We start from the raw sequence: 24,235 nt of genomic DNA, 5'->3' as shown, positions 1-24,235 counted from the left end.
GCAGATGCACCAGCCCTGGGCTGTCTACCTTTGTAGTTGTTGTTATACAGGAAAAAATAAAGAAGGTACTAGTTGTCAGATTTTGTTCTACTTGCAGCTTAAGTCTTTCTAATACTCTAATTATTCCCCCTTTGCTCAGATACCCATCCTGGAAGCAATCAACAATAGCTAAGGGTAGGAGATAGGATCATGTTAAGACACAGGGGGCCTCACTCTATAATTAGTGTTGGAGAGAATGGGTGGTGAGTGTGGGATGTTATTTCTAGAAAATGACAATTAAATAGAAAGGAAATATGAAAAGCAAATGATATTGTAAATGCCTACTTTAGAGAGAAGTTTTTGAAGATGATTCCAGCTATTGAGCCAGTGTGGATCTAAAATTAACAAAAATATGAAATTCGGAAAAGGAGGAGATAGGAGGTAGTAACTTTGATCCAGACAGTTACTGAAAGAGTTATTTCCTCCAGCTTAGCTGATGCTCTCCAGATGTTCATTTGTGTGAATGCAAGAGCTCCACTTCTTTCCACCTACCCCTTCACTATACTATGTTCTCAACATCCATTCTAGGAGGCTTAAAAATATCATGGGTCAACTGAAAAGAGGGGTGGGGAGTCATTTTGGAAAATGTTAGGGAAAAGGTGTGATATATGCAAGTGTCCTTTCTGTTAGGCAGTCAAGGAACAATGGGCATTAGATTGCTATTGAGTCATCTTAATGAGCAGACAGAAATAAAAATAACAATAACATTGTTCCTGGGTACCTGCCTCCATGACACTTGCAACTGGTGGTTTTTGCATAAGAGATGAAAGCTGCTCCTCCCATTCATGTCATGGAGAATTCATCGCAGGTGGTGGATGCACTAGAATATTGTCTTAGAAAAGGAGAGGGTAACAGGCAGGAAGGCTAGGGGCCCCAAACAGAGGAACTAGGCTGCAAGTGTCAGATGTTTTTTATCTCTCTCTTAAGTGTCAGAAGGAAAAAAGCTACTAGTGTCAGATTTTTTTCCCTTCTCTATACAAAATGAAAAGGAGCTTTCTTTTAGAATTCTGTGTTGCCATGACGATACCTGGTTTCTTCTGAACTTAACTTTTCTCAAACCTTGAGCTAACCAATGTGTTTTTCTTATGGAAATATTCTTCTTAAGCTATATTAATGAATTATGTATTTACCCTAGACTCTGTCTTGCTTCAAGTCAGTTCTGCCTAAGACTCAGAACCTATAATGGCTCAACAAACCAGTGTTTTACCCATGGAAATGTTCTCTTAAGCTATGTTAATGAGCCTGTGTATTTGCTTGGAAAACTGTCTTTCTTCAAGATTCATGTCAGTTGTTTTATGGCCCAGGATGACTCACCTTGTGCCAGTGTTATCTCAAAATGAATGTTGTGGGTGAGGGGCCTGGTGCCACTCTCTGAGTTCTGAGACATTTCCTTTCTCTAATTAGCAGCCTGCTGCTGCTGCTGCTGCTAAGTCACATTAGTCGTGTCCGACTCTGTGCAACCCCATAGACGTTGGCCCAACAGGCTTCTCCGTCCCTGGGATTCTCCAGGCAAGAACACTGGAGTGGGTTGCCATTTCCTTCTCCAATTAGCAGCCTGCTGATAGGTACATAACTTCTTGCTAAAAATTAGCAATGAGGCATTCTTTCTGCCCCTTCTGATGTCTGTGTCAGAAGCTTTCTCTCTTTTACACTTTAATAAAACTTTATGACACAAAAACTCTGAGTGATCAAGCCTGTCACTGGCCCTGGCCCTTGTCTTCTCCTCTGGAGGCCAAGAATCCAGGTGTCTTTCATGGCTCAGCAACAATCTTTCAGAAAAATATACATTTAAAGCCTTTTGATGTAAACCCATAAACTCAAACATTTTAGTAAGTTTAGGAGTCAAGAATCAGTTTCCTTTGTTCTCTGCATCTATCTAGAGTGAGCTTTTCTCCCCTATCTGTTAAGCTAAGACCAGGAGTTGCTTCTAGAAGTGATGGGGTTGAATGAATGTAAAGGGAGAGAGAAGGACATTTGAAACACTTCCCTCATTACAGACACATTGAACTTAAGATCCTGGTGGTCTGTGTAAACTGAAATGGGGGTCTAGAGAGGGATAAGGACTAAAAGGGTAGATTTATGAGATACTCATAGCTGAAATGATGAAAAGTTCACCGAATAACTTTGAAACAAAGGGATGAAGGGCTCAAAGTTAGAAGACAGGGCACCAGACACATTTAGGGACAAAAGAAACAAGAAGTCTTATGTCCCAGAAGCATGCGATGGGGAGCCAAGGAGGAAAGTGTGGCCAGTGGATAGAAAGCTGAACCTTCTGATTGGAGAGATTAGTGCTGAGTACTGGATACTAGAAATTATGAAATCACTGGATGCCTTTGTAACAAGAGCTTCAGAAAACCAGAGGAGAGGGCAGGTAATTTAAAAGAATGCGTAGAACAATAGTAGCTTGGGTAGGCACTTATAAGACTGATCTTTTGTTGGAGTTGGAAGACTTGAGCATGTTTTTGTTTTTTGCTGGAAGAGTGAGGCAGCGGAGAGAACTAAAAATGCAAGAATAAGCACCATTAGGAGACTCTGAGGCCAGACCCAAGGTCTAATTCCTTTGCTCCTTTTCCCAAATTGAACCATTCAACCTCCAGTAAGAGAGCACAAAGTTCAAGGGGAATAGGAATGAGGACTGAGGGAAAAGATTAAATACTTTTGGTCCTAATACATGTAGCTTCAAGGGATCAGGCTTTCTTGCTCCAAGCATTTGATGCCCCCCCCCACCTTCATTTCCTTAAATGGTCACCCACTCCAGTATTCTTGCCTGGAGAATCCCATGGACAAGGAGCTTGGTGGGCTACAGTCTATGGGTCGCAAAGAGTTGGACACAACTGAGCGACTTCACTTTCACCCTCATTCTAACTAGTTCTGAGGCAGCCTGTCCTAGTCTCCACTGTAATCAAGAGGTTATGAGAACTTTGTGGGATAACTATTCTCAGTGATACTGAGTCATTTATTTAGCACCTTTTATGTGCTACATTGAAAACAACCTCATAAAAGAAAGAACCACTGTTACTACCCTCACGTGATGGATCAAGAAACTGAAGCTTAGGTTTAGACATAGAGCAAGCATGGAGTTTGTTTCTAATGTTGTTTTAACATCACTTTACTGTCTGATTCAGAGCCATTCTACTAAAACAATAAGACCAATATTTTCTAAATCCCTACATCTTGCTAGAAACTTCAGAGTACACAAAGGAGCTAATACCCTCTCCCACTCTCCCAGAAAGAAATTCCATTTGAGCCACCAGACAATCTCCTTAAATGAAATATCACACAGTCAGTACCTATTTTTGCATGGTACTTTGGGATCATAAAAATGACTATGCGAACAGAAGCCAAACCAATCGATCTTAATAATCAATGTAAAAAAAGAAGTGACTGTTCTGTAATCTTTAAAATATTCTGTCAAAACATTAAATTTTGGTTACTGTAAGTTATAAATAAAAAAATCAAAACTAATAAAGTTAAGTCGCTCAGTCGTGTCCAACTCTTTGCGACCCTATGGACTGTAACCCACCAGGCTCCTCCGTCCATGGGATTCTCCAGGCAAGATACTGGAGTGGGTTGCCATTTCCTTCTCCAGGGAATCTTCTGGACCCAGGGATCAAACCCAGGTCTCCTATATTAGAGGCAGACGCTTTAACCTCTGAGCCACCAGGGAAGCCAATATTTACTTCAGTTCAGTTCAGTTCAGTTCAGGCACTCAGTTGTGTCCAACTCTTTGCCACCCCATGAATCACAGCACACCAGGCCTCCCTGTCCATCACCAACTCCCGGAGTTCACTCAGACTCACGTCCATCGAGTCAGTGATGCCATCCAGCCATCTCATCCTCTGTCGTCCCCTTCTCTTCCTGCCCCCAATCCCTCCCAGCATCAGTCTTTTCCAATGAGTTAACTCTTCACATGAGGTGGCCAAAGTACTGGAGTTTCAGCTTTAGCACCATTCCTTCCAAAGAAATCCCAGCGTGATCTCCTTCAGAATGGACTGGTTGGATCTCCTTGCAGTCCAAGGGACACACAAGAGTCTTCTCCAACACCACAGTTCAAAAGCATCAGTTCTTCAGCGCTCAGCCTTCTTCACAGTCCAACTGTCACATTCATACATGACCAGTGGAAAAACAATCGCCTTGACTAGACGGACCTTAGTCGGCAAAGTAATATCTCTGCTTTTGAATATGCTATCTAGGTTGGTCATAACTTTCCTTCCAAGGAGTAAGAGTCTTTTAATTTCATGGCTGCAGTCACCATCTGCAGTGATTTTGGAGCGCCAAAAAATAAAGTCTGACACTGTTTCCCCATCTATTTCCCATGAAGTGATGGGACCAGATGCCATGATCTCCATTTTCTGAATGTTGAGCTTTAAGCCAACTTTTTCACTCTCCTCTTTCACTTTCATCAAGAGGCTTTTTAGTTCCTCTTCACTTTCTGCCTTAAGGGTCGTGTCATCTGCATAACTGAGGTTAATGATATTTCTCCCGGCAATCTGGATTTCAGCTTGTGTTTCTTCCCTTCAATTGAAAACATTAGAAACATTCAGAAGTAAAGTGTTTTATTTCTTTGTACTTACCAAGAATAGTTTTGGGAATTGCCTGGCTATCCAGTGGTTAGGACTCTGTGCTTTCACTGCAAGCACACGGATTCAGTCCCTGGTTGGGAAACTAAGATATTGCAAGCAGTGAGGTGTGGCAAAAAACTGCCTTTTTTGTTGTATATCTTGCAATATGAAACAAGCATCTTTTCTATTCCTTGATGAACTGTCAGTCTTCTAAGTTTGTATTAGCTTCTAATATTTTATCCTTGCACTTCTGGTGTTGTCAAATATTCCAAGAGTTCTGTAATGTGAAGATTTCTGTTTGTTTCTTTGTTTACCACCAACACTTCCTCTGGGACATCTTTATCTGGCTTGTCATAACCACTTTTTTCATCTATGTCACTAAGTTAACCTTAACGAATTTCCCTTGATGCTTAATGTTGCTAAGTCACTTCAGTTGTGTCCGACTCTGTGTGACCCCATAGACAGCAGCCCACCAGGCTCCCCCATCCCTGGGATTCTCCAGGCAAAAACACTGGAGTGGGTTGCCATTTCCTTCTCCAGTGCAAGAAAGTGAAAAGTGAAAGTGAAGTCGCTTAGTCGTGTCCGACCCTCAGAGACCCCACGGACTGCAGCCCACCAGGCTCCTCCATCCATGGGATTTTCCAGGCAAGAGTACTGGAGTGGGGTGCCATTGCCTTCTCCGAATGACGCTTAATATTATGTGTCAACTTGGTTGGGCCATTGTGTCCAGATATTTAGTCACATCTTGAATTACACCATCAGCTTTTACCTAGGTCTCCAGTACACTGGTTTACTCTGCACATTTTCATTTGTGGGCCTCCATAGTCATGTGAGCCAACTCTTTAAAATATGTCTCTCACTCTGTGTGTGTGTGTGTGTGTGTATACAAGTCCTATTGACTCTGTTTCTCTGGAGAACACAGACTAACAGTTCCTCTGGCTAAGCATCTGTGTCTCAGACACCAGCAGTGATGACATTTCCTTGATCAGCTTTTTCTAATTCCATTTATATTCAATTAGAATTTCACTTTTTGTTTCTTTACTCCACTTTCGTCTCTACTGTCCAATTATCACTTTTGTAAAATGTCACATGGGTTTATCACTGGTAGACAAAGAAGCAACATAGCTACACACTCTGCTCTCTGTATGTAAACTGAGTAGCAGATGCGCAGTGGCCAATCACTGCAAACCTTTTTTTTTAAATTTTTATTTTATATTGGAGTACAGTTGACTGACAATGTTGTGTTAGTTTCAGGTGCACAGCAAAGTGATTCAGTTATACTGATATGTATACATCTATTACCCCATTCTTTTTCAAGTTCTCTTCCCATATAGGTTATTAAAGAATATTGAGTAGAATTCCCAGAGCTGCACATTAGGTCCTCATGATTACCTGTTTTTGAAAATCATCCATCTTATTTATTTTGGGTTGCACTGGATCTTCATTGCTGCAGGCAGGCTTTCTCTAGTTGCAGTGAGCAGGGGCTACTCTTCATTGCAATTCTTGGGCTTCTTATTGTGCTGGCTTCTCTTGTTGCGGAGCACAAGCTCTAGGCACACAGACTTCAGTAGCTGCAACACTTGGGCTCAGTAGTTGTGGTGCATGGGCTCAGCTGCTCCATGACACATGGGATCTTCCTGGACCAGGGATCAAACCTGTGTCTCCTGCACTGGCAGGCAGATCTCCATCCATTGTGCCACCAGGAAAGTCCCAATTATTTATTTTGTATATAGTAGTGTATATATGTTAATCCCAACCTCCTAATTTATCCCCCACCCCAGCCCCATTTCCTCCAAGTTTGTTTTTGAAATCTGTGCGTCTGTTTCTATTTTGAAAATAAGTTCATTTGTATCATTTTTTAAATTCCACATACAAGTGATATCATATGGCATTTGCCTTTGTCTGACATATTTCACTTAGGATGATAATCTCCAGGCCCACCCATGTCGCTGCAAATGGCATTATCTTATGGCTGAGTAATATTCCATCGTATATATGTACTACATCTTTTTTATCCATTCCTCTGTCAATGGACATTTAGGTTGCCACCACTAGACTTTCAAAAAAAGTAATGTGATTGGTCCATGAAGAGCATGTGCGTCTCTTATCTGTGTAGTGATCTGTGGACTGAAGAGCTAGCACCAAGTTTGTACTTTATATATCCATCTCTATCTCTGTCTACCACATATACTTGTGTGTGTATGTGTGTGGGGGGGTGGGTGGGTGTAGTAACTGAAATTTGAACTGTGTGGTTCGGCAACCAGTGATATTTAACTAACCCACAGTAACTAATTAAATGTATGCATATTGAAGCCATGCAATGCAAGGACTGTATCTATTTACTTTTGAACTAATTGTCTAGGTCCATAGATCTCTACTATGAAGGACAGTCCGTTGGACAGCAAAGAGATCAAACCAGTCAATCCTAAAGAAAATCAACCCTGAATATTCATTGGAAGGACTGATGCTGAAGCTGAAGCTCCAGTACTGTGGCCACCTGATTCAAAAAGTTGACCCATTGGAAAAGACCCTGATAAAGTTTGAGGGCAGGAGGAGAAGGGGGCAACAGAGGATTAGATGGTTGGATGGCATCACCAACTCAATGGACATGAGTTTGAGCAAACTCTAGGAGATAGTAAAGGACAGGGAAGCCTGGCATGCTGCAGTTCATGGGGTCTCAAAGAGTCATACACAACTTAGCAACAGAAGAACAACTCTGATGGATAACAAAACAGGTTCTCAACTGAATCAGTAGCACCTATGTAAAAGTTGTATCATTTCATTAACTGTTATTCTTGAAATACCTGATACTTGCTTTCTTGCTGATTTTCTGTGAATAGCTGGCTGCTTAGAAAATCACATAAAAATGTTCAAATATAGAAGGTGGTCTGTGGTACAGACAACTATTTGTCCACTGAAAATCCGTTCTCCAATTCTTCCTTGAATTGTGAAAGTCACAGTTTTAATTCTAACTAATGGATGGTTTTCTGTTTGGGAATATGCAATAGTGTAACATAGTAGTACAGGGGATTTACATATATTTATATCACACTAAAGAGTTAATTGATTCTCTTCCCTTCCAGCTCTAACTTAAAGAGGATAAGAAAAAACAAGGTTCTAAGTGTAATCCCCTTCTGAGAAAATAAATTGAGCAGAACCTGTTGAAGACCATTAATGATGTCATGAAGCCACCACAGATAGGATGAGTAAGATCTGCCACTCTGCAATGTGCATTTGATGTTTCACAGTTAGCAGTTACTGTGCACTAAGGCTATGAGCCTCTATTTTTAGTCACCAGGCTTGCTGGGATGAAGGCTTCCAATAATTAAATTTCCAAGAGCTGCTAAAATCTGATGAGAGACAGTTACTGGAATAATTACATAATTTTTGTGGCAAAATAAATTTAATATAGTGTTAATCAGTTAAGTCATTGACATGGAAATACTTTATCCTACACAGAGTCAGACACGACTGAAGTGACTTAGCAGCAGCAGCAGCAGTAGCAGCAGTAATGCAGTTCTTAAAATTTGTGCATCATGAAATAGGGCTTCTCAGTAAGCAACAGATTTAAAAGATCTAATTTAACATGAACAAATGCATAATACTTCTCTTGTGCCTCAGCTGGTAAAGAATCGGCCTGCAATGCGGGAGACCCGGGTTCGATTCCTGGGTTGCAAAGATCCCCTGGAGAAGGAAAAGGCTACCCTCTCCAGTATTCTGGCCTGGAGAGTTCCATGTTCTGTATTCATTAGTCCATGGAGTTGCAATTTCGTCAATTCAATGTGTAACACTTGTGTATATGCACTAGAGGGCACTCACCTACTGTTTTCTAGTTGAGCAAAATGGTTTCAAACAAGGCTATTGAAGAATTACCTTAGAATCTTGTTTAAAATGTAGACTCTTAGACTGTAACGGAGAAGGCAATGGCACCCCACTCTAGCACTCCTGCCTGGAAAATCCCATGGACTGAGGAGCTTGGTGGGCTGCAGTCCATGGGGTCGCTGAGGGTCGGACAGGACTGAGCGACTTCACTTTCACTTTTCACTTTCATGCATTGGAGAAGGAAATGGAAACCCACTCCAGTGTTCTTGCCTGGAGAATCCCAGGGACGGGGGAACCTGGTGGGCTGCCGTCCATGGGGTCACACTGAGTCGGACACGACTGAAGTGACTTAGCAGCAGCAGCAGACTGTAAAGGAACCCTGTGAATCTGCATTTTTAGTAAGAGATTATTATAAGGGAGCATGGTTAAGAGGATGACTTGTGAAGCTTGACTGCCAGGATTTGAAACCTGGCTTTGACACTTGTGAACTCGGATAATTATTTAATCTCTCTTTACCTAAGTTTCCTTATCTGCCAGATGGAGTCAGGAATAGCACTTATGTCTTAGGTTGTTGAAAAGATTAAGAGAGTTAACCTAGAACACAGAATATAATGCCTGGCAGTAAATATTCACTCTATTATTAAAAGTTTTTTGTTTGTTTGTTGTTTTGGTTTTTGGTTTACCCAAACAGTTTTATTTGGGCAGCCCTGGGGACTGGGAGGGACTTCACGTAAAATAAGGTGTTGGGCCTCTTGTTGGTGAATGTGGCTTGTGCTAGCAACGCAGGGCCTGACCAGGCAGTGTGAAGTCACACACTGACTTGATCTTGGAGCAGCGGAACTGCTTGACTCCTGGTCAGCGGCACTTATACTGACTGTGGTCTCCTCCACCTTCATGATCAGTATTCAATGTGCTCAGGCACCCACATCTCTGTCTGCAGGGATTGAGAGAGGGCACGGTACATGTGTACATTCCCCCATACCTCCCATCATGTATAGGGGAAGAAGGCACTCGGGACCCAATGGCCACAGCATCCATCCCCAGCAGGCACTGGCAACCAGAGCTGTAGAACCTTCAAATTCACTTTGAGGGGCAAGGCCACAGCTCCCAAAGGCAATGAAATCCACTTGGTACTAGCATCTCTGTTTAAACTATAGCTATAAGGAACAGCAGGCTTCCTTGGTGGCTCAGTGATAAAGAATCTACCTGCCAATGCAGGAGACTCAAATCGGATTCCTGGGTCGGGAAGATCCCCTGCAGAAGGAAAAGGCAACCCGCTCTAGTATCCTTGCCTGGGAAATCCCATGGACAGAGGAGTCTGGTGGGCTACAGTCCCTGAGATTGCGAAAGAGTCAGACACAACTTAGTGACTAAACAAGAAACAGCAGTTTTCAGGTTTAGGTGCTTAGAAATATTTTTTTAATAAAGATGCACATTGATATTGTTGCAAGAAGACTTGATAACTACTCTTGAGCAACACAAGACTATTTTTAAAAGAAAAAAGAAGATATTCTCAACATTCTACCCAGCTGGGCTAAAACTTCAGGTTCTGACCCCCAGCTAGAGTGACCACCGAATGGGAAGAACCAAAGGTACAGGGTAAAGCTGGTGTTTGTATGTTCTGCCAAACAGTTTTTCCTTTATTCAGAAGTCAATGGAAAGTCATCTCAGGCATTGAGGCAGAAGAGGGCACGATCAGGTCTATATTTGAGATGGATTACTCTGAAAGCAGAGTGAGGGTTGGAATGTGATGGGTTACACTGGAGGCAAATGGGTGAGGGAGCTCGGGTAGATACAACGCTTCTCCTTTTCCAGCCCAGAGAATGGTCTCCAGAAAGCATTGCAATTATCCACATCAGTGATTCTAGTATTAACAATTCGAACCTTATAAATCTTTTCTTCTTAGGTAAAAATAGAGTTTGTTATGAAGCACTCTGTGCCAACTCTACCTGATGTTTTATACACAGTATAGAGCACACAGTACCTGGCAGGCATCCTCCCTAAGTTTTGAGGCAGCCAGTCCGGCAATGAAAGCTCATTAGCTATGCAGTCATCAAGGAAAAACTGGACTGCTTTCCACCATACCAGAGGCTATGAAAGGACCACATTCTGTGCATCAACTGGTGAGCCTGTCAAGGTTGGGGTAGATTTCCAGGAACTGTGGCAGCTTTGAAGTGTCTGACCTAAGAGAGATTAAAATAAACTTCAGTTCTGCTCTATCACACCCCAGCCAAAATGGGAGGAGCCGCCAGTAGGGCAGGAGAAAGTGGTGGAGGAGGAGGGGAGTATTGAAGTCACAGTCTCCTCATTGGCTTTGCCTTGAATTCACCAACACTGCTCTGCTGTCATTAAATTAGCGGAGGCAACAGTGCTTGGGGAAATAGCTACAATACGTGAGTCTTTTCTCTAGTTGCTGAGGAGGGGCTATGAATGATTTTATGAGAAAAGAATCCATCCCTGGGGCCCTGTCTAACAGGTTCAGTTCCTACTTGCTCCCTCAGCCAAGTCTCATGTATTGCCCGTCTACCTAGTCACTTAGTTCCTTAGAAATATATCTGTTTCTGAGTCTCTGAAAACCCACAAAATATAAAATGATAAAACAACTCTTCCCTCTGTTAAGACTGCAGAATCAATCTTAGACTGCGTAGAGCTAGAAAGAATCTAATCCAATGGTTTTCAAGTTCGTTTTAGTATCTGATCCCTTCAGAGGAAATCCAGTGAAGAAGTTCAAATAATATGTGAACAGAAAGCAGAGCTGCTTTTTTGAAAGGGATTTCTGGCTGGGCAAATGCCTCTATCTCCGACACCCTATTTTGTGAATTAATTCTTTGAACACCCAGGACTTAAAGGAGCAAAGTCTGAAAGCCATGATTAAACAAGTTCTTCCATTTTACAGAGGACAAAAATGAGTCCCAGAGAGTTCAGAGTTATTTGGTTTTATGAGGGCTCCCCAAAGTAGTCATTTGCTAAGAAACACTTGTAAAAAAAATAATGTTTTCTTGATGGATGATGATGTAGGTACACAGATATATTAAATGCAACTATTTATCAGTGGATATTTATCAGTGGATATTATTTTTTATTCAGCCCCTTAATTTTCACATCATATTTTAAAAGGTAAAGGAAGTGAATTTGCCATTAAACATATGAAATTTTTTTTTGGAACAAACTGATTCTCCCTAAGGCTTACTAAGAGAAAAATTTAACCCTAAAGTTATAACCAAACATTTGAGACTATGAGAAAATCAGAATACTCAAAAATTAATCCAGGAAATGAGTGTATCCCATGCATGCATGCATGCATGCGTGCGTGGTCAGTCATGTCTGGCTCTTTGAGACCTCATAGACTGTAGCCCACCAGGCTCCTCTGTCCGTGGGATTTCCCAGGCAAGAATACTGGAGTGGGTTGCCATTTTCTTCTCTAGAAGATCTTCCTGACCCAGGGACTAAACCCACATCTCTTGCATTGACAGGTGGATTGTTTACCGCTGAGCCACTGGGAAAGCCCATGACACACTTTATAACTTGTATTTTTTATATATACATATAGTAGCTTTATTGAGCTATGATTCACATATTATGCAATTCACCATTTAAAATATACAGTTAGGGGGCTGAGATTGTGGAGTAGGAAGAGCCTAAGCTCACCTTCCACAGGCGTATCAAAATTACAACTATTTACAGAGCAACTATTAATGAGAAGGACGTGAAGACTAGCTGAGAAGATCTCTACAGCTGAAGATATGAAGAAGAACACTACAATAAAGATGACTAAGCGGGGCAGAGATGTGAGATACATGAGACCCACATTCCCAGGTAGATGAATCACAAACAAAAAGATAATTACAGACATTCTTCCCAAGGAGCTAGGAGTCTGAGCCCAATACAGAGCTCTAGGCCTAAAGAATCCTACACTGGGAGGATAAGCCACCAAAACAGATGGCTTGGAAGGCCAGTGGGGGTTTTATATAGATATATGTGGTATGTTAGACCACAAAACCCATCTCAGTGAATTTAAGAAGACTGAAACTATATCAAGTATCTTTTCCAACAACAATATAGGACTAGAAATCAACTACAAGGGAAAAAAATGTGTGGAAAACCACAAACACACAGAGGCCAAATAATATGCTACTAAACAACCACTGGGGCTTCCCATATGATGTAGAGGTAAAGAATCTGCCTGCCAGTGCAGGAGACTCAGGAGACATGGGCTCAATCCCTGGATCAGAAAGACCCCCTGGAGAAGGAAATGGCAAGCTGCTCCAGTATTTTTGCCTGGAAAATTCCATGGACAGAGAAAACTGGTGGGCATGAAAACTGATCCATAGGGTCACAGAGTCAGATGCTACTGAACGACTGAGAACACACAAACAACCAATGGATCAATGCAGAAATCAAAGAGGAAATTAAAAAAAAAAAAAAAACACCTGGAGACAAATGAAAATGAAAACAAATGATCCAAAAATCTGTGGGATGCAGCAAAAGCAGTGCCAGGAGGGAAGTTGATAGCAATACAACCCTTCCCTAAGGAAATAAGAAAAATCTCAAACAATCGAAACATACATCTGAAGGGACTAGAAAAAGGAGGACAGACAAAACTCAGCTGAGAATGTTTCCTTTAAATCAAAGATTAACCAATGTAGTTCACCACTATAACAGAATAAAGAGGAAAAAAAACAAAAACATAAGAACTAAACAGGCGATGATAAAGGTATTTGATAAACTTCAACATTTATTCTTGCCTGGAGAATCCCAGGGACAAGGGAGCCTTCTGGGCTGCCATCTATGGCGTCGCACAGAGTCGGACACGACTGAAGCAACTCAGCAGCAGCAGCAACATTTATTCATGGTTTAAAAACCTCTGTGGTATAGCCACACTGGGAAATAGTTTAGGACTTCTTTATAAAACTAAACATGAAACCACCATATGACACAGCAGTTTGTACTCATGGACATTTATCCCAGAGAAGTGAAAACTTACATTCACACAAAAATCTATACATAAATTTGCAGAGCAGCTTTGTTTGTTTAGCCTCAAACTGAAACAACCCAGATGTCTTTCAATGGGTGAATGTTTGCACAAAGTGTGATATATCCATACTAAGGAAAGCAGTAAAAAAAGAATGAATTCTTTATCTGTGAAACAACTTGGACGAATCTCCACGGAATTATATTGAGTGAAAAAAAAGTTTCTGAAGATTGCATAACTACATGATTTATTTGATTTGTATAAAATTTTTTAAGATGAAATTTTAGAAATTAAGAACAGATTAGTGATTCATAGGAGTTAGGGAAAGAGATGTGCGTACAAAAGGGCCACATGAGCAATCTTTGTGGTGATGAAAATGTTCTGTTTTGACTATGGTCAATTCACATGTGATGAAATCACAAAGAACTAAATACACATGAGTATAAGTAAAATGGAGAAGGAAATGGCAACCCACTCCAGTACTCTTGCCTGGAGAATCCCATGGACTAGAGGAGCCTGGTGGGCTACAGTCCACAGGGTCGCAAAGAGTCGGACACGACTGAGAGACTTCACTTTCACTTTCACTATAAGTAAAATGGGAGAAGTCTGAATAAGATTGTGGGATTGTAATGTCAAGGTCCTGATTGTAACATTACACTATAGCTCGGCAAGATGGTACCATGGGAAGAAACTGAGTAGATGGTACAGACTTTCTCAGTATTATTTCTCACAACTGTGTGTAAATCTACAAATTACCTCAAAAGAAAAATTAAATTGAAAAAACTTCTCCTAAAAACCTAGTAATAGGTGAGAAGTTCCAAATCTGATCAACAGTAGTTCTAAAAAGCATATAACAAACATACTTTTGGGGAAAATATTGAAAGCTTTTCTTGAATATTAAGAACAAGATAAATGCCTGCTTTCCCCCATTTCTAATTGGCACTGAATTAAAGGTTCCAGCTACAGAATAATGCAAAAAAAATAAATCTAAGTTATAAGGGCAGGAAAAGAACTAAAATTACTATTAGTCACAGGTCATATAGTTGCATATGTAAAATTCCAAAAGGAAGTACAGTTAAATTTCAGAATCAATAAGTGTATTAGCAAAGCTAGAGGAAAAGTCAATGTACAAGACTGTGTTATAGTATTCAAAAATCAATTGTAACGTTAGCCAAAAGAACCCCCAAATATTTACAATATGACATTTAAAATAAAATTAAACACATGAATAAATCTACCAAAAGATATGCAAGGCCTCTACACAGAAAACTATTAGGATTATTAGGAAAAATCATTGTTCAGTTGTTCAGTCATGTCCAGCTCTTTGTGATCCCATGGACTGAAGCATGCCAGGCTTCCCTATCCTTCACCATCTACAGGAGTTTACTCAAACTCGAGTTTGTGTATGCCATCCATCGAGTCAGTGATGCCATCCATCGAGTCAGTGATGCCATACAACCATCTCATCCTCTGTCGTATACCACAGATGTTTTAAATGCACGTATTATGAAGTGGTCAAGTTCCTGAGTTAATCTATGGAGCAGGTGCAATACTGATCAAAATCCCAATGAATTTTTGTTATTGCCTTTTCTGAAATTGACAAGTGGTTTTGCAATTTATATTGAAATGTAGAGAGGTAAGGAAAGACAAACTGCTGTTAAAGAACATCAAGGGAAGGACTTCCCTGGTCATCCAGAGACTAAGGCGTCACACTTTCAAAGCAGGTGGCCCAAGTTTAATCCTTTGTCCCAAACTAGATGCCACATCTGCAACTAAGTTCACATGTTGCAACTGAAAAAAAGAACCTGCCACAAAGAAGATCTCATGTGCCACAACTGAGACCCAGTGCAGCCAAATAAATTAATTTTTTAAAAATCATGGGAAATTTTGCTCTGAGAATTAGTTCACAGAACTACTTAAAACATTAAAATCTTATAGAAGTTAAAGAAGTAAAATTTGTTGTTGTTCAGTTGCTAAGCCATATCTGACTCTTAGTTGCAACCCCATGGACTACAGCATGCTAGGCTCCCTTGTCCTTCACTGTCTCCTGGAGTTTGCTCAAACTCACGCCCATCGAGTCGGCTATGCTATTCAACCGTCTTGTCCTCTGTTTCTCACTTCCCTTGCTACCCTCAATCTTTCCTAGCATCAGGGTCTGTCCCAATGAATACAAAGGTGTACAATACTGGCACAAAAAATGGGCCAAAAGACCACTAAAACAGAAAGAGCATGTAGAAACAGGCAGTGAATAGATGGATACACAATTATGAGAAAAGTGGAGGTACAGAGAAGTGGGTAAAAGACAGCCTTTTCAATAAATAGTGCTGGATAGATGTGTAAATTTTCTGTAGCTGCCATAACAAATAACCACAAACTTAGTGGCTTAAAACAACACATTTATTATCTTACCATTATTTAAGTCAGCAGCCCAACACAAACCTCACTAAGATAAAATAAGCAATTGGCAGAAATGTTCTTTTCTGGAGGCTCTAGGAGGGAATTAATTTCCTTGCCATTTCCAGATTTCTAAAACCACTGGAGAATCCCATGGACAGAGGAGCCTGGTAGGCTGCAGTCCATGGGGTTGTTAAGTCGGACACGACTGAGTAAATTCACTTTCACTTTTCACCTTCATGCATTGGAGAAAGAAATGGCAACCCACTCCAGTGTTCTTGCCCGCAGAATCCCAGGGACGGGGGAGCCTGGTGGGCTGCCATCTATGGGGTCGCTCAGAGTCGGACACGACTGAAGTGACTTAGCAGCAGCAGCAGCAAAACCACTCACATTCCCTATTCTACATTGGCTTGTGGCCCCTTTCCTCAGTCTTCAAGAACAACAGTGTTGCATCTCTCTAGCTTATTCTTCCCTAATTAAATTTCCCTTTGACTGCAGCCTGGAAAGATTCTATTTTAGAGCTCTAGTTGGTTAAGCTGGGCTCAGTCAGATAATACAGGATAAACTGGTCATCCCAGAGTCACATCTGCAAGATCCTCTTTGCAGCAGAAGGTAACATATGAGGCTCCAGGGATCAGGACCAGGACATCTTTGTGGGGTCCTCATTCTGCCTACCATAGTCAACTAGATACTCTTTGTAAAAAATAAGAAAACTTCCTTCACCACTCATCAAATACAAAATCAATTCCAGATGGGCCATAACTCTACATGTGAGAGTTTGAAAAATTAAACTTTTGGAAGAAAATACAGAAAAACGTTTTCATGATATTGGGGTAGTGAAGGATTTCATGACCAGAACAACAACAACAAAACACCTAAGATTGAGAAATTGATCTAGATTAAAGTTAAGAATTTTTCATCAAAATCTCCTATAAATAATGAAAATGCAAGTCACAGAGTGGGAGAAGGTATGGGCAACACACATCATCAATGAAGGGCTGTGTCAAAGTTTGGGTTCCCCTGAAATCAGAACCAGAGAAAAAGGCTTGGTACAGGAGCTTCCAGGGATCCATCGTGCGTGTTAGGCTTCACAATAAAACAAGTTAACACCAATAAAAACAAAAGTCTTAAATGTAATAGCTAACATTTATTCAATGCTTTCTATGTGCTAAACTCTGTTCTAAGCATTTTATGCAAATCAACTCAGTTAATGCCTCAGACATGCCCAGAAGTAGATGCCTTTATGGGCTTCCTTGGTGGCTTAGACAATAAAGAAGCTGCCTCCAATGCAGGAGACCCAAGTTCAATCCCTGGGTTGGGAAGATCCTCTGGAGAAGGGCATGGCAACCCACTCCAGTATTCTTGCCTGGAAAATCCCACAGAGAGAGGAGCCTGGCAGGCTACAGTCCATGGGGTTGCAAAAGAGTCAGATGTGACTGAAGCGATTTAGCAAGCAAGCAAGATGCCTTTGTAATCCCTGGGGAAGGAAACTGAATCACAGTGTAGTTAATGTCCTAAAGCTACTAGGCAAGGTTGTGAGGGCAGGGATTGTTGTCTGTTTTGTTGACTGCTACATTCCCACTGCCTGGAAAAGTGCCTCTTTATTGAATAAAGTTGCCAAATAAGATTCACACCCATGCTGCCTTTGGCAAATCTTGCATTCTTAACCATAACACGGAACAGCTTATAATGTTATTCACTTAAAATCTCCTATTCAGATCCAGGCTGTAAGAATGAAGATAATAAAAGCAGAGAAAAATTAAAATTATTTCTTAATTTAAAAATTAAGTTTTTATTAAAAAAAATAAAGATACATTTAAAAATGTTATCCATTCATCTAGATTTCTTAGAAGAAAGGGGGATGGGAGAAACCAAAGGCCAGAAGAATGTTTTCAAATACTTTTCTTCCCCACAGGTTTGTTTAAGATCATATTCCCGTCTTTGCCAGCCAGCACTTTAGCCCTTGCCAATGAACTTCCCAGATCACGGAAAGCCACCTCATAACCCTTTTCCCAAGAACTGAGCCTAATCCCAACCCTCTCTCAACTGAAAGACATGTTCGTGTTGACTGTTGGTTCAGCAGTTGTGTTTCTAACCACTGAATCAAATTAAACTGAAATCAAAACCAAACACATGTTCCTCTAAGAAACAGCCAAGACTTTCACGCTAAATACCAAACATTCTCCCTCCAGCAGTTCAGGAGTTCTAGCACACAACTTTAAGATGTTAACTAAGAATTGTCCAGACGATAGATCATTGCTCTGAAAATTTCCGTTGCTGCTGGTAGTGATGATGTGTGTGGGTGTTTAAAACCAGTGTAGAAAAGTTCATGCAACAATATGCTCCCATTTTAAGAAAAAATGATTACAGTATAATTTTGTACAATAAAGTCTCTTTTGAGCGATCACAGTTTTCTTCTGTTGGATGATGTTTTTGGTGGTCAAGGGAAATATTGAAAAGTAGTATTCTTTTTTTTTTAATGAAATAGGTGTTTAAATGAACCATAAATCAACACTGGTCAATTGAAGCTATGGAAGTGACTGTTACAATGACTTTATTATTTTTTTTTATATTGGTGTAAATCAACAATGTCGTGTTAGTTTCAAGTATATAGTAAAGTGATTAACTTATACATATATATGTATATATTCTTTTTCAAATTCTTTTCCCATTCAGGTTGTTACAAAATATTGAGTAGAGTTCCCTGTGCTATACAGTAGGTCCTTGTTGGTTATCCATTTTAAATATAGCATTGTGTACATGTCCATCCCAAACTCCCAAGGTTTTGGTGCTTATGATAATGTCTCCAAAGAAACTACGCAGCCTAAAATAATAATATATTACTACTCTTTGTGCATTTTACTTTCTATGAACTATATTTATGTGCATACCCATTTTCATATCAAATCATAATGCCTGCTTATTATTATTTCCTTGAGCCTATTAAAATACATGATTTCTATTTTCCCTAGAAGTTCATATACAGTGTTTTATTCAGTCATAAAAAACATTTTTAAAAACTAAGATCATGGCATCCAGTCCTATCACTTCACGGCAAATAAAAAGGGGAAAACTAGAAGCAGTGACAGATTTTACTTTCTTGAACTCAAAATTCACTGCAGACAGTGACTGCAGCCATGTAATTAAAAGACACTTGTTCCTTGGAAGGAAAGCTAGGACAAACCTAGGCAACATATTAAAAAGCAGAGACATCACTTTGCTAACAAAGGTCTATCTAGTCAAAGCGATGGTTTTTCCACTGTCATGTACAGATGTGAGAGCTGGATCATAAGGGTGAGCACCAAAGAACTGATGTTTTGGAATTGCGGTGCTGGAGAAGACTCTTGAGAGTCCCTTGGATTGAAAGGAGATCAAACCAATGAATCCTAAAGAAAATCAACCCTGAACATTCATTGAAAGGACTGATGCTGAAGCTGAAGCTCCAATACTTTGGCCACCTGATGGGAAGAGCCAACTCACTGGAAAAGACCCTGATGCTGGAAAAGATCAAAGGCAACAGGAGAAAGATGTGGCAGAAGACGAAATGGCTAGATAGTGTAACTGACTCAATGGACGGGAATTTGAGCAAACTCTGGAAGACAGCAAAGGACAGGGAAACCTGGCGTGCTACAGTCCATGGGGTTGCAGAGTCAGACAAGACTGAGCGACTGAACAGCAACAATGAACAATAAAACTCTATTCATTCAAATTATTGACTTAAGAAATATAAATAAAAAAGAAGATAAAGTAGACCGTAATGCCTTGTAACATGTCACTGGAGCCTTGCGCTAAGGTGTCCCCAATCCAATAAATGGCTACCTTTGATTTTCAGATGCCTGCTAGTATAACTACATGTATTATCATCTGGTACATATTTCTACATCTTTTCCACCAAGATATAGAGTCTTTAGTTGTATTCTGGCATTTCTCTCCAATATTCTTTAAACATTACCAAAGTACTTCCTATAGTCACTTACAGAAGTCATTATTCCAATCAAAGAATAAAGTTCATCTAGACCTGGACGTGTTCTACCTAGATTTAAATTATCTAGGTATCCTTATTCCCTACTACTCTATCTGGACTTCCTTCAGGCTTCTTGGGTGGCTCAGACAGTAAGTAAAATCTGCCTGCAATGCAGGAGACTTGGGTTTGATCCCTGGGTCGGGAAGACCCCCCAAAGAAAGGAATGGCAATTGACTTCAGTATTCTTGCCTGGAGAATCCCATGGACAGAGGAGTCTGGTGGGCTATAGTCTATGGGGTCACAAAGAGTCGGACACAACTGAGTGACTCACACACACACACACACACACACACACACACACACACTACTTCCCACTTCCCTACTACTCATATTTCTCTATTAATATTTGAGATTTGGTTTATCTACATGTTTCTCTTTTATACACCACTTCAGTTATTCTGCTTTCTCTCTGTCTTTGTCTAACTTCAATTTTTGTCCCATTAGTGTGTCTCTTTCTCTCTACTTTGCTCTCTTTTTTTTCATCTAATTGTATTTATTCTTGGCTGTTCTGGGTCCTCATTATTGTGTGCAGACCTTCTCTAGTTTCAGCAGTTGGGGGCTACTCTCTAGTTGCGGAGCTTGGACTTCTCACCGCGGCGGCTTCTCTCATTTCAGAGCATGGGCTCCAGGTGCACAGGCCTCAGTGGTGGCGGTGCCCCGGCTTCATTGTCCTGAGGCATGTGGAATCTTCTTGCACCAGGCACCAAAGCCATGTCCCCGGAAGTGGCGGGCAGATTTTTAACCACTGGACCACCATGGAATTTCTCTACTTTGTTCTTTTTGGCCCAAAACATCTCCATCTCCTAACCCTGCCATGTACTTCTTGCCTCAGATCTTTGTTGCTGTTAGCTTGAAACATATGAATACATACGAAAGTTTATATTGCCTGATATTTCTTTTACATTCCATTCCCCCATTTATTTGTCTTCCATGTTTCTGTGTTTGCCCTCCCAGTGTTTGACCATTTACTTATTCACTCTTAGTGGATGAATATCTATTGACGACCTGCAACGTCCAGGTCTATGCTAGATGATGGTAATACCAAGTCATGATGCAGCAAGCACCTTCAAAGATCTCATGAACTAGTAGAGAATTCGTACAGATAAGCAAGAAGTCACAAAGATGTGGAAAGAATGACTATAACCAAGGAGCACAAAGGTGGGGACACCAAACCCAGACTGTGAAAGTCAGAAAACATGTTCTGGAAGATAAGATAGCCATTCTAAGGCCAGAAGTAGAGGCTACAGGACATATGTGCAGGCACACAGATTTCTGGAGACATCATCTTTTTTCATCAGAATCACTTGTGACATCTTAAAGTTTACTAGTGAGCTATCTTGATAAATTACTTCTCACTATTTCATTAATAAAAATGTTTAAGGACCCACTCAGTACCAGGACCACAATAAGTGTGGTCTTTTCTTTTTAAGGCTCATTCTTTAATATTTATTTTATTTATCTCGTCTTAGCTGCAGCACATGGGTTCTTCGATCTTCATTGAGTCACACAGAATCTTTTTTAGTTGTGACTTGTGGGATCTATTTCCCTGACCAGGGATCGAACTTTCATGGGAAGCATGAAGTCTTAGCTACTAGACCACCAGGCAAGTCCCTAAGACTCATTTTAAAGACTCAAGGAATTCCCTGCTTTCACCCTCCCCCATAATTTGGGGGAACTTTTAACCTGCTTTTCCAAAATGCAAAGTACTCATTTGGCTCTTGCTACTGTTTCTTCCTCGACAACAAATGACTTTAAATTTCTAGTTTCCTTTTTACTTTGAAATTGCTCAGTGTAATTTATCGAGTGCTTTCTATGGACAAGGCACCATACTATGAGCTCTGGGAGATACACAAAGATGACTAAGCTTCCTCATGAAGCTTATAAACTAATAAAGGAAACGTGCACAAAGAACTGGATATAGAGAATAATAGATGCTGTACTAAAGATATTTTATGTTTAAAGATAAGAATTTATCTTCAGAAGAGCATTGCTTGTTTTTTCTGAATCATTAGAGAGTTGATAAGATTAGGACAGAAAGTCTAGATTAGGTCAAAACATTTTTGAGAGGCATTGTGTAATTTTTTAAAAACTATTTTTGTTTTCAATACATCCTAAAGGAAAGGGTGCCTGTACCAGTCTGATTGTATGTCAGTTCATTAGATTAACAAAATTTAATAGTGGTATTATGGATCAAATTAGATTTTAAAATAGGTATTGGAATTTCAGTGTTACCCCTGGGCTTTCACATTCTACATTATGTATTTCTGTAATTTTGGAATACTTCTTAGTAATGATAATGCGTTACTTTTTTAATTAGAAAAAATATATTCATAAATACATATATGGAGCTTCAATTAGGAAAATGAATGTGTGAGCTAAGTCACTTCAGTCATGTCTGACTCTTTGCAACTCCTCTGTCCATGGAATTTTCCAGGCAAGAAATCCTGGAATGGGTTACCATTTCCTACTCCAGGGGATCTTCCTGACCCAGACTGAACATGCACCTCTTATGTCTCCTGCATTGGCAGGTGGGTTCTTCACCACTAGCGCCGCTGCTGCTGCTAAGTCGCTTCAGTCGTGTCCGACTCTGTGCGACCCCATAGACGGCAGCCCACCAGGCTCCCCTGTCCCTGGGATTTTCCAGGCAAGAGTACTGGAGTGGGGTGCCATTGCCTTCTCCAAGCGCCACCTAGGAAACCCAATTAGGAAAATACATTGTGCTAATTCTCCAGAAAGGTATCTGTTAGCTTCCTTTTTCAAAATGATATATATATATATAATTATAAAAGTTGAAAAAATATGGAAAAAAGAAAAAAGTTACTTATAAAGCCACTACACTAACTCAGTTGTTTTTTATGATGTGTTATTTTCCTCTTGTTTTTTTCTATACATTGATGAGGTTGTTTTTAAGTGATTAGATAGCAACAGTTCATTTTAAAATTTTAATTTGTCTTTTTGAAGTATGGCTGACTTACAGTGTTGTGTTAGTTTCTGATATAGAGCAAATAATTCAGTTATGCTGCTGCTGCTGCTAAGTCGCTTCAGTCGTGTCTGACTCTGTTCGACCCCATAGACAGCAGCCCACCAGGCTCCCCCGTCCCTGGGATTCTCCAGACAAGAACACTGGAGTGGGTTGCCATTTCCTTCTCCAATGCATTAAAGTGAAAAGTGAAAGTGAAGTCACTCAGTCGTGTCCGACTCCTAGCAACCCCATGGACTGCAGCCCGCCAGGATCCTCCATCCATGGAACTTTCCAGGCAAGAGTACTGGAGTGAGGTGCCATTGCCTTCTCCAATTCAGTTATACTTGTATATAATAGTTTGCATTTGTTTATCCCAAACTCCCAGTGCATTCCTCCCCAGCCCTCCTCCTTTTTGGCAATCACGAATCTGTTCTCTATGTCCTGTGAGTCTGCTTCTGTTTATAGATAAGTTTGTTTGTGTCATATTTTATTTATTTATTTTTATCTTATATTGGAGTATAGTTGATTAACAATGTTGTGTTAGTTTCAAGTGTACAGCAAAGTGATTCAGTTATATATACATATATGAAAGTGAAAATCACTCAGTCATACCTGACTCTTTGTGACACCATGGACTATACAGTCCATGGAATTCTCTAGGCCAGAATACTGGAAAGGGTAGCATTTCCCTTCTCCAGGGATCTTCCTAACCCAGGGATCGAACCTAGTCCTCCTGCACTATAGGCAGATTCTTTACCAGCTGAGGCACCAGGGAAGCCTAAGAATATTGGAGTGGGTAGCCTATCCCTTCTCTAGTGAATCTTCCTGATCCAGGAATTAAACCATGGTCTCCTGCATTGCAGGTGGATTCTTTACCAGCTACACATGTATTTATTCCTTTTTCGATTTCTTTTCCCATTTAGGTTATTACAGAATATTTAGTAGAGTTCCCTGTGCTATACAGTGGGTCCTTGTTGGTTGTCTATTTTAAATATAGTAGTGTGTCACACCAATGTTTGTTGCAGCGCTGTTTACAACAGCCAATGCATGTAAGCAACCTAAATGTTCATCAATAGAATAATGGATAAATAAGATGTGGTGGGTGTATATATATATATATGTATATATATATACACCACACACCACATTCTTTTTAATGGCTGAGTAATATTCCATATATATATAATGGAATATTACTCAGCTATTAAAAAGAATGAAATAATGCTGTTTGCAGCAACATGGTACTCTTGCCTGGAAAATCTCATGGACGGAGGAGCCTGGTAGGCTGTAGTCCATGGGGTCGCTAAGAGTCGGACACGACTGAGCGACTTCACTTTCACTTTTCACTTTCATGCATTGCAGAAGGAAATGGCAACCCACTCCAGTGTTCTTGCCTGGAGAATCCCAGGGATGGGGGAGCCTGGTGGGCTGCTGTCTCTGGGGTCACACAGAGTCGGACA

The 24,235-nt window shown here is 40.4% G+C and overlaps 1 long non-coding RNA gene and 1 other non-coding gene across 2 annotated transcripts; one reads left to right on the top strand and one right to left on the bottom strand.

Annotated features, from left to right (window-relative positions):
* Positions 1-9,484: 9,484 nt before the first annotated feature.
* Positions 9,485-9,620, bottom strand: LOC120859845. The gene has a single exon (XR_005720170.1). It is a non-coding gene; the product is annotated as a small nucleolar RNA SNORA68 (small nucleolar RNA).
* Positions 9,621-10,463: 843 nt separating this feature from the next.
* On the top strand, positions 10,464-18,198 carry LOC120852769. Its single transcript, XR_005718643.1, has 2 exons — positions 10,464-10,546; positions 17,705-18,198. It is a non-coding gene; the product is annotated as an uncharacterized LOC120852769 (long non-coding RNA).
* Positions 18,199-24,235: the final 6,037 nt, after the last annotated feature.

Source organism: Oryx dammah, unplaced genomic scaffold (assembly GCF_014754425.2).
Source record: "Oryx dammah isolate SB20612 unplaced genomic scaffold, SCBI_Odam_1.1 HiC_scaffold_2, whole genome shotgun sequence".
Lineage (NCBI taxonomy): Eukaryota > Metazoa > Chordata > Mammalia > Artiodactyla > Bovidae > Oryx > Oryx dammah.
The sequence above is the reverse complement of the archived record's forward strand: the minus strand, read 5'-3'. Positions and strand labels throughout refer to the sequence as shown.